This window comes from Helicoverpa zea, chromosome 23 (assembly GCF_022581195.2).
Source record: "Helicoverpa zea isolate HzStark_Cry1AcR chromosome 23, ilHelZeax1.1, whole genome shotgun sequence".
NCBI classification, from domain to species: Eukaryota; Metazoa; Arthropoda; class Insecta; order Lepidoptera; family Noctuidae; genus Helicoverpa; species Helicoverpa zea.
The window spans coordinates 2,638,229-2,649,081 of record NC_061474.1 but is presented as its reverse complement, the minus strand read 5'-3'; positions in this window follow the sequence as shown (position 1 = coordinate 2,649,081).

Genomic DNA, 10,853 nt, shown 5'->3' with positions numbered 1-10,853 from the left:
TTCGATAGTATCAAGATTTTTAATCATTTCCATCAACAGTTGCCTCTCAAACGTTTTGCTTTGTATAAACTATACAAAATGTTGCCACGAGCCTCAATGTGTAGGAATTGAAGCGAATTCCTGAATTAGCTATACTGTTGAATGGTTATAAACGCGGTCGACCACGGCTGCAATATGTTGTCTGAATAGTGCTGTGACATGTAGTTATCGATAAAAAATATGAAGTGATATGTGATTAATTTTGTCAAACTATCCATACCTATATCACCTATACTGACATACATACATTATGTGTCGAAATAAATACGCTGACGTGGAAAACTAAATAGATTTACCGATTCTATACGTCATACCACAAAAACTTTTAAACGTCTGTAGAAAACTTTACTTAAAAAATGTCAGATCATGACATTGAAATAAGATCTGTTTTGCAGCCACACTTTTTTTGGACAAGTGTTCAACAGATGTTTAAATTTTAGTAGTAAGGTTTTAATAACCTCTCAGACAATTTTTCTAAGCTTATTAGTTTATAAACCTACGAGCTTCCTCCAGAGGTTTTTTAGCTTTCTCTACAAATGGGCTATCTAATACTGAAATAATTTTTCATATTAGAACAGTAGTTAACAAACTCTCCAGCTTTATAATATTAAACAGTAGATTAATGTATTACAACTTTTTTTATAATAAATTGGAAACTGACTGCTAATGTAAGAAAAATATCAGCTCATGGAAGAAAAAAATACTTCCAAAAGTTCCCTGATTATTTTCATCCAAAAAATACTTACAACTTGTTGAAAATAACGAAACAATTTATAAAATTCAATAATAACTTTCGAAGTATTCGCAAAATTATTTCATTCAATACATTGTTTATTCGTCCTATGTTTATTTCTTCAATAAATTCAGTTTATTCATTATTAGAAGGTTCGTTTATTGTTTATTTAATGGAAGAGATAGTGATTTATTTTTAGAGGCTTTCAAAGGTAAAGTTGGTTAGGTTAGGAGTTCTATAACTTAATAACTATAACTAAATATTTCCATTTAACCCAAAATTCTTATGTCTTCCTTTAAAACTCTGTCATAGCAACTCACTAAGTGTGGCAGAAATATAATGACATTCGTGATGCCTTTAAAATTGAGTTTCAGATAAGTTCTTGATAGGCTATCAGAGACTTTATCAGCAACCGGTAAAACTGAACATAAGGCTCCGTTCCGGACATATAGGACTACTACTACTGTATAGTTTTATAAAAACATCGATATTACTTCCCCCATCCCTATACTAAAGTTTAGTATTAAATTAATACGCTAGCACACGAGACTATGGGCTCAAAACATGGCGGATTTCAGCTCATACAACGGCTGAAATTCGGTCAGTGTTTAACACAGAGTAAGGAAAGACAAGAGATGACATAATGCAGATGGGTCAGGCGCCTTCATCTAGGTCACATTCGTACAGTGGGCATGTTGTTTGGATAGTTTTTAACCAGCTTTGATACGTGATTCAATACGTGTACGTACGGTGACGGGTGGTTGTTTTAATACGTGTATATAAAATTATGATCTAACAATAAGCGTGCTACATGAATTATGCGCGATTTCTTGCACTTTCCTTGAAGTTGTGTACCTATCTCTTTGAATTACACAAGGGTTATTGAAAACTATTTTTTTTTCGGTTACTTTTTTAGTAACCTGAAAAAAAATCGTCTGTCCGTTTATGTTAACCCTCGTCTTACTAAAGTAACAGTAACATTATAAAGTGAAAGTTTAGATGTTTCTCTTTCAAGTAGTGTTGCCCAAATGCAAGAACAAGACGAGACTTAGCCAGTCTTGGTCTTGGTCTTGCGCCAATACACCTGGTCTTGGTCTTGGTCTTGGTCTTGCGCTCCCAGTCTTGGTCTTGGTCTTGGTCTTGCAGCAAGAGTCTTGCAAGTCTTGCAATTACCTATTAGTCTATTACTATTTATTAAAGTTTACTTTAAATCTTAGAAAAACGTATTAGAATTGGAACATTGTGAGCTTGAATTAACATAGCCATAGTAAAGATCAAGCAAATTAATTAATAACTGAAGATTTGACAAGAAATTCGAAAAATCAACTGACCTATATGTCGTTTTCCATGGAAGTAACTGTTTCTTAATAAACATTTATGATTTATAAGCTTACATTTGCTAAAAAACATGTAAAAAAAATGTAAGAAATATAATGACTAAATGTACAATAATAGTACCTAAGTAATTAGTTTAAAACCATATAAGTAATCAATATTACAATATATACTTACTAGAATGAATTAATATGACATCTACTACCTATCCTTACCATTTTATCCTAATCATAATACTACTTGCGTGATCAGTATAATGTATTCATTTTCATTCTAAGCACTCTGAAACTTATTTATTCTTTGGAACACCTGTAGGTACTCTACTAGGAAATTATTTTGCATGAGTATACCTACGCCCTATGGCGGCAATCAAATAGTGTCAAATGTTATGATTTCGGCGTGGCGGCAACGATTGTTGTAGATTTCAAAAGAAGCCGCCGGCGCGTGTATCATAACCATGTACTTCCGAAAAGCGGCAAATTTCTTTGAGAAGTAAGTACAAAACCTTTGATGCCGCATTATCAAAGTGCCGATGGTTAAAACATTTTTTTTTTTAATATTTTTTTATTCGCTATGTTTATGGTATTAGTCGTAATGCGCATAGTTCCAGTTTTTCATATTCTTTGATACAGTTTTTTGCGTCTCATAGAATTCCTAAGCGTACCTACCTATACACCGAACTGTTACACCTAACTACTCAGTGAAATAGCGCTAAGTCCTAGCTGCAAGACGCAAGAGTCTTGCAGGCTATGTCTTGTTCTTGCTCAAGTCTTGCACGGTCAGTCTTGGTCTTGGTCTTGCTAAAAATACGCGGTCTTGTTCTTGGTCTTGGTCTTGCAAAAACGCAAGAACAAGACCAAGACTGCAAGACCAAAACTGAATTTGGGCAACACTACTTTCAAGCAAAAATATTTTGATGATTTTTATTTTTTGATACCTGTCTGTGTGCGAGAAGTAGCTGTCCTGTTAGGAACAGCCAGTATTACATGACACAACTTAATTTTACAAACCCGTGCTCACATTACGACATACAACCCTTGTGTTACAAGTCATACACAAACCTCGTTATCTCCAAGTGTCAGTTTAACTTTATGAGGCTGTAACACCCTTTAACTGTCACTTTAAACCTGCGCATACAGGCTGATGTAATTATTTAACAAGTCACATGTAGTGTGAATACTCGTATGTTTGTAACTAAGCAATGATAGCATTTCCTTGCGTATTGAATTTAGATGTACGGGTGAAAGTGATCAGTAAGCTCTGACACGAAAGGGAGTCGTTATAGGTTTGTGTCAGTCTGTGACAATGTAGCTCTCCTAAATAGATGAACTGATTTGAGTAGTGATTTGAGTTTCATCATGATCGCCTACAGGGTTTTACTTTTACAAGCATACAAAAGCAGAGGTACATTGTTAACAGGAGAATAATCACTAGAAAATCGATCAAAAATATGGCATCAATAAAGGGGCTGTAGTTAAAAAAGTCGTGGTGGCATAGTGGGTAAAGAACCAACCTCTCGAGTATGTGGGTGTGGGTTCGATTCCAGGTTAGGCAAGTACCAATGCAACTTCTCTAAGTTTGTATGTACTTTCTAAGTACCTATATCTTGGACACCAATGGCTGATAAAAAGGTGAAGGAAAACATCTTGAGGAAACCTGGACTCTATAGTCTGAAATCACCAACCCGCATTGAGCAAGCGTGGTGATTAATGCTCAATCCTGAGAGGAGGCCTGTGCCCAGCAGTGGGACGATAAAAAGGCTGTAACAGTAACAGTAACAGTTAATTATCTAAAAGTCAAAGATATACCTAAGTTTAAGGAATAATTTAAAGCTATATTTATTATCTAGTTGTTATTCAACCGTAAAATCACGTATTTTTAGGCACCTGGATAAAAACTAACGTAGGACCTGCCACAGCATTCAATCTATGTGGATACGAAAAGTTTAAATTGGTTTAACCGGTTTACCGTGAAAACGCACAACGTTAAACCAATTTGAAACAGACAGATTTATATTGAGTTCGTTCAGGATTAGTAAGAATATCTCTTTATCTGCCCAGCCTTTTTCTCAACTATGTTGGGGTTGGCTTAAAGTCGACACGGATGCAGCTGAGTACCAGTATTTTACAAGGAGCGACTGCCTATCTGACCTCCTCAACCCAATTGCCTGGGCAACCCAATACCCCAAGGTAAGACTGGTTGTCAGACTTACTGGCTTCGTGACGGCTGCCAGATATTTTCAAATGACAGCAGAGACCTATCTACTGTAGCCTTCAGTTCTAAATAGTTACAATTATTTATTTTACTTATTTAACTACCTTTACCTCCAATAATAACGTTTGAAACAAAAGTTTTACACTACAAAATACTTGAACTATATTTATGAATTTTATGTTCCAACGAGGAATGCATATAATACATATGTTCTGTTGGCTGGCAGTGAACAATTTATGATGTGATGTTTGAAAAGCACTACATCATCTCTAAAGTGTGGCTGAAAATAATTCTATTGTGATTTATTTATATAGAAATGGTTGGTAAAATTTCCGTACAGTCATATTTTAAACACGAATTTCAATGCAATAATCCTCGCAATTAAAAGTGGGAAAATAAGTTGTCTAGTCACATCTTGAGTGATATTTGGATTCATAACTCCTTCCGATAAATAGGTTCAAGAATGCCGAAGCCTATGATGAAATTCAAGAATTCTTCGATGTGTTTCTAGAGTCCTCCACATTTGATACTTGCAACAACTTAGCCAGCTAGGTATAGATTTAAGCCATAATACCTGTTATCCGCCACTCTTTCGACAAATTATTATAATTGTATATACAAACTTAAACTACTCATCTTTATACAAATCTAAAAATAAAATACTATATACAAAATATATATAAACATAAAACATATATAAATGAACATCGATCAGGCGTCGAAGTATTCCTCCGCATCACTGTCCTCCGGAAACGTGCCCAGAAGACTGGCTGCATTGCCACGTTGAATGGCAATGCTAATTCTTTGTCCAAAGAATAAGCCAGCCCTCTTGGTCACGCGAAGCGTCGACAAGCCATCAGCAATACCAGTTTGTTCTTTGAAAATAAATTGAAGGAGAAACGGGATAGCTCAATAAAAAATACATTAAATTATTGTCAAAATATTAAACTTTAATAATGAGAACAATCAAATATAAAAAAATAAACCGGCCAAGTGCGAGTCGGACTCGCGCACCGAGGGTTCCGTACAAATCCTGTATTGATAAAAAGTGAGTCTCGCGCCAACCGTTCAGTTTAGAACAATCATAGTTATGGTAATTTCGTGAGAGTCAAAATAGTTATTATTTTGCATGCATATCTGACCCGTTTTGTAAAAAAGTGACGGACATGAATCAAAGTAGTTTTAAATCTTGGAGAATGGTATGACGTTTCTTTGAATATAAATATTTTATTAAAATTCCATAGAGACAAATGTCCAGGATCGTTTGAAAAATATAAAATACAAGCAGTTTCAGAGGATTGTACAGGTGGCAGTGCTAGGTTCTATTGTTAAAGACTTTTCATAAAAAGGAAGAAGCCAATTCGGATGACCTGGATCTGATGAGGATCTGGAAACCCTGAGAAACAATTTATAACACAATACAATTTATATTATACACCTATATTTCTATATATACAATACAATTTATAACGTAACCTTGTGTTGGAGCTTATTTTATTTTACGGCCCTTTCACACGGCAGTCCAGTTTTTTGCAGGATACCGTTTTTTGCAGAATCCTGTTTGATCGCTAAAGATATTATATGATAGTGTTCACACGAGCAAACCGTATGCAGGATCCTGCAAAATGCTGTTCCCGTCGATTTGAAACTGGAACGTTCGTCCAGTATAAAGCGGGAATCTTGCAAAAACGGACGCTGTGTTCACACGTAGTTCAGTTTTGCAGGATACAGTAAAATGCCGGTCCCGCAAAACTGGACTGCCGTGTGAAAGGGCTGTTAGGTGATGAGAATTCACTACTGTATTGTACGCTCATTTTATTATGTTAATCGACTCGCCAACGCACCACCACACAGGTCGACAGTCTGACAACGACTGACTCCCCACCGCTCGATCCGGTATTTATAACCGAGTGACGTATGCGCACGAGGCGTCATAATAATGACATAACCTATACAATGATGCACATGTACCTGCATACACTACATCTCTCCCTTGTTGTTTTGATTTTAACCTTGTTTCAAAAAGTCCAACAATCAAACTCATAAATATTTTGGTAATTTCTTAAAGATCTATCAAACACCTGCAGCACAACAAAACCACGCTATCAGATCAGTCCACCGATCACACTGCCATCAAACTGATTTACTTTGTTCCGTTTCCATTTCATTTCCCTTTCCATTTAAGGAGACGACAGATATCGGTGATACTGCAGGACACTACATCCCTTCCCTTGTGAAATAAACATAAATAAAAATCCGTCCCTTTGCAGACGGTAACATACCAGCATCTGCTTCAGGCTCAACAAGACAAATTCGTAGCAGTGATATCAGGCCGGCAAGTTTAACTTCAGGTTTTGTAGCCGCTGTTCCGGCCCTGTATTATATCTACACTAGAGATGATCCGTCCATTTGGCAGACATCCCGCCAATCAGTCCATGTGAAATCAAGCAAGTCTGAAATATTGCTGTGCCTTCAGATAATGAGCACTCATCTTGCTTGGTTCGACTTCACTTAAAACTGATACAGAATGCATTGTTCCAAGGTAAAAGATCGGCATTAGGGTACCTCATCAATGCTTTTCACTCATTCAAAACCGTACGAGCCGTACGAGGAAAGTAATCACATAAGATCGTCCCAATTGAATGGTGACCTAGATGGACTGTTTCCAATTTGATGATGACCATATACTTTGTCACCCATTTAATGGCGACCACATACTTTGTCTCCAATTTAATGGTGACTCTATACTTTGTCACCCCTTTAATGGTGACCACATACTTTGTCTCCAATTTAATGGTGACTCCATACTTTGTCACCCATTTAATGGTGACCACATACTTTGTCTCCAATTTAATGGCGACCACATATTTTGTCACCAATTTAATGGTTTAAATTGTAGTTCTATGTACGAGTTAAGTACTTTGTGTGCCTTGTAAGCAAGAGAATGCTAACTCAACTAATTTTGGTAATATGTAGTTTTTAATTTGAGAGTGGAATATCAAAGCCTATCATTATCTCAGCAATGTAACAAACAATCTGGTCTTCAACCCTATTGATCAGCGCTAGTACTTTGCACGTTTCTGCTAGTACACTCGCTGAAATTCTGATATAGGCTTTAAATACCCTACATCAATGTATGTCCAATATCTAGTCAAGAAACTGTAAGCTTCTTAGCATTCAACACCCAACATATGAATACCTTACTGCATATAATAGTTGGAAGCGACCTGCATCCAGCGTCTTCCGGTGACCTTTATAAGGTCGTCTTTATAAGGTATCTGTGGAGATCAAAGGGGGAGGCCTATGTTCAGCAGTGGACGTCCTATGGCTGAGATGATGATGATGATGATGATGATATAATAGTGCGATAGGAATACTTATATTTCGGTTAGGCATCCAAGAACACTATTATCACCGGACATTGCGTTCTGTAATGTTTGTTTGCTTTTATTAATGTGGTTTTCAAAAATTAAAGTAGTCAAAGAATTATTATGCTTTGATGGTAAGCTTTTTAGTGTCATGGTTACATATTGATTATAACGAAGGTGTAAAGTAACATTACGAATCAGATTTTAACTAATTAGAACCATATTATGTAACGAACGCACTTTAACAGGTGTCACTAACTTTGCACTATATATTTTGAAGCTGTGACATTCTGCATCACCATAAAATAGAAGAGTCCCTGACCCTCAACTCATGCTCTTCTTCCTTTCAACAAGGTGACAGCAGCTCACAAACAGTTTTCTAGTCGATGCAATTTTCCTTTTGCAAAACAACCGCTAAACTTTCTAAAACATTTGTCTACACATAGATAAATGTGGGATTCTAATTCTATATCTCAATTTCATGAGCAGCTATGCTGCTCTCATGTCATACTTGACCTCATCAATTTGATGATCAGCTTTGTGCTGCTTCCATTTTTAATATTTTACGCTTTTCCAATTTCATGACCGCGTATAGGTAACGTAATATATATATTTTTTTTTATGTAAGTATAGTTGGCTGCATAAGTATGTTTATAGTTTCGTTCAAAAGCGCTTACCCTTTATTGCAGCTGACTTTATCTACGTTGTTTTAGTTAGACAACCAGAATATAAAAATATTATTATCTTTTATAGGGACAGCACCCCAGTAAATTTTTAAACGATTTGGTGACTAAGGGCAATTTTACTTCCTATACTTTAAGGAACACTTACTCAGATTATATTTTGCAGTAGGACTTAGGAACTTAATAATATTTTAGTTATTATTAACCAAATGTCGACGCAACTGTGTAGTTTAATTAGCACAAAAGAGTAATAAATGTCGATAAATGTAAATAGTGATAAAGTTCTTTACCTCTCATGCGAGTCCAATTGTCTTACGGTAACCTAAGATTGGTGTTCTAAGATCAATTATTATTAACCCTAACGCTATGGACACAAGACATTATTTTGTTAATAGATATCCATCCCATCACCCATATGGATCTTATCTTATGGGATGGGTTGAGGAAATTACACAACTTTATATTACAAGTAGGTGTGCACTTCAAGAATATATTAATGTGATGATTTATTAACTTGAGATCAATAAATGGATTCTATTTCATATATGTTCATATATGGTTACGTTATTCGCTCCTATGGAAGCATATTCTTCCACAACTCTCAATGTACTTATACTGCTTATTGGTACTGCAATACTGTAAAACATAATTTGCAAATAACAATATTATAATGAGGGCCACTTTGTTAAACTATTTGTAAACACCAATGTAAATCAATAAAAAAGAGGCTAAGATACCAATTAAAATTCATTCAAGCCTGAGTCTTGAAGGTTTTAAAAGCACACGCAATCATCAACTTTTGAGAACTTGATTGCAACAATCATCCATGAGCTAATCATCATTAGACAGTTCCCAGAGTAAGTATCTACATTGGAACTCCTTCCAGGTATCATCCTTAAAAGATTTTTTGTCACAGATGAGAAGGCCCAGTTGGGTAAATGATGATGATGTCCTCCTAGCCGATTATCGGCTACGGCGGCTGTACTCACGTAAGGGGATTAGCCAACTGCGCAGGACATATTATAGTGCACAAGCATTTGCGCAGACACAGGTGCACTCACTGTTCCTTCACTCTCATAACCCGATGGGACGGCAATCCGACACGACCGGAAAGAGATCAGGCGCAGGACCGACATTTACGTGCTTTCCGATGCACGGGTGTATCAATCACCAACTTCCAGGCCCGACCCGGGAATCGAACCCGAGACCTCGTGCTCAGCAGCCGCGCTTGCGACAGCTAGACCAACGAGGCAGTTGGGTAGATAAAGTAGCATTGTCAAATAAATCACAGATTGCTCCAATGCTTAGTTCCATATTCTTTTGATCTAAGAGTTTTATATCAACCTAAAGTACTGAAATTACAATTGTGAGCTAGCATGTTTACCAAAGATTCTATCTATTGAATACCAAAATTTTGATCCACATTTTCCAGCTAGTATTGCTGCTTGTATGCTGTTCTACTGTTCTGTATCTTCTGGAATATCTCTGTTGTATAACAACCTCTTTAATACAGCAAAATAAAGTAAAAGTATTGAAATTATACCTAGGGTGACTGAGCAACTGTTATAATTAACACTATTATAGGTAGGCAACCCACTAGAGGTGTTGATGGACTTGGATGTTGTGCATAGGTGAATACATACCAGTATACCTGGGCGAGTTCTTCAACATACATGGCCAACCTACTACGGTCCCTCAATGTGCTGTTTGTTTAACTAGATACCTAGCACATGTTTGTCATTTGTAGAACCGTTGAGTATATAACCCACCAGTTTGTTCTTGTAATATCCTCTATATTGCAAGCACTTAAATTAAGTTAGTTAAGTACCAGAACAATATAGCAGGTATAAGTTGTTGACTAGACTCTGAGAAGTTAAGTTTGGAAGCTTTTTATGATCCAAATCACCGGGCACAGAAAATATAAAAATTATCAAGATTTACTATTTAGTTGTTGCAGTAGTTGACAACTATCGCCAGATAATTTATGCGTGTACAGTCAATTGAATGACCAGTAGACGTTCACTACCGTTAACTGTCAAGCTGTCAATTTAATGACCAGTAGATATAGACTACTGCCAACTGTCAAGCTGTCAATTTAATGACCAGTAGATATAGACTACTGCCAACTGCCAAGCTGTCAATTTAATGACCAGTAGATATACACTACTGCCAACCATCAAGCTGTCAATTCAATGCCCAGTAGATATAGACTACTGCCAACAATCAGGCTGTCAATTTAATGACCAGTAGATACACACTACTGCCAACCATCAAGCCGTCAATTCAATGACCAGTAGATATAGACTACTGCCAACAATCAGGCTGTCAATTTAATGACCAGTAGATACACACTACTGCCAACTGTCAAGCTGTCAATTTAATGACCAGTAGATATAGACTACTGCCAACTGCCAAGCTGTCAATTTAATGACCAGTAGATATACACTACTTCCAACCATCAAGCTGTCAATTCAATGCCCA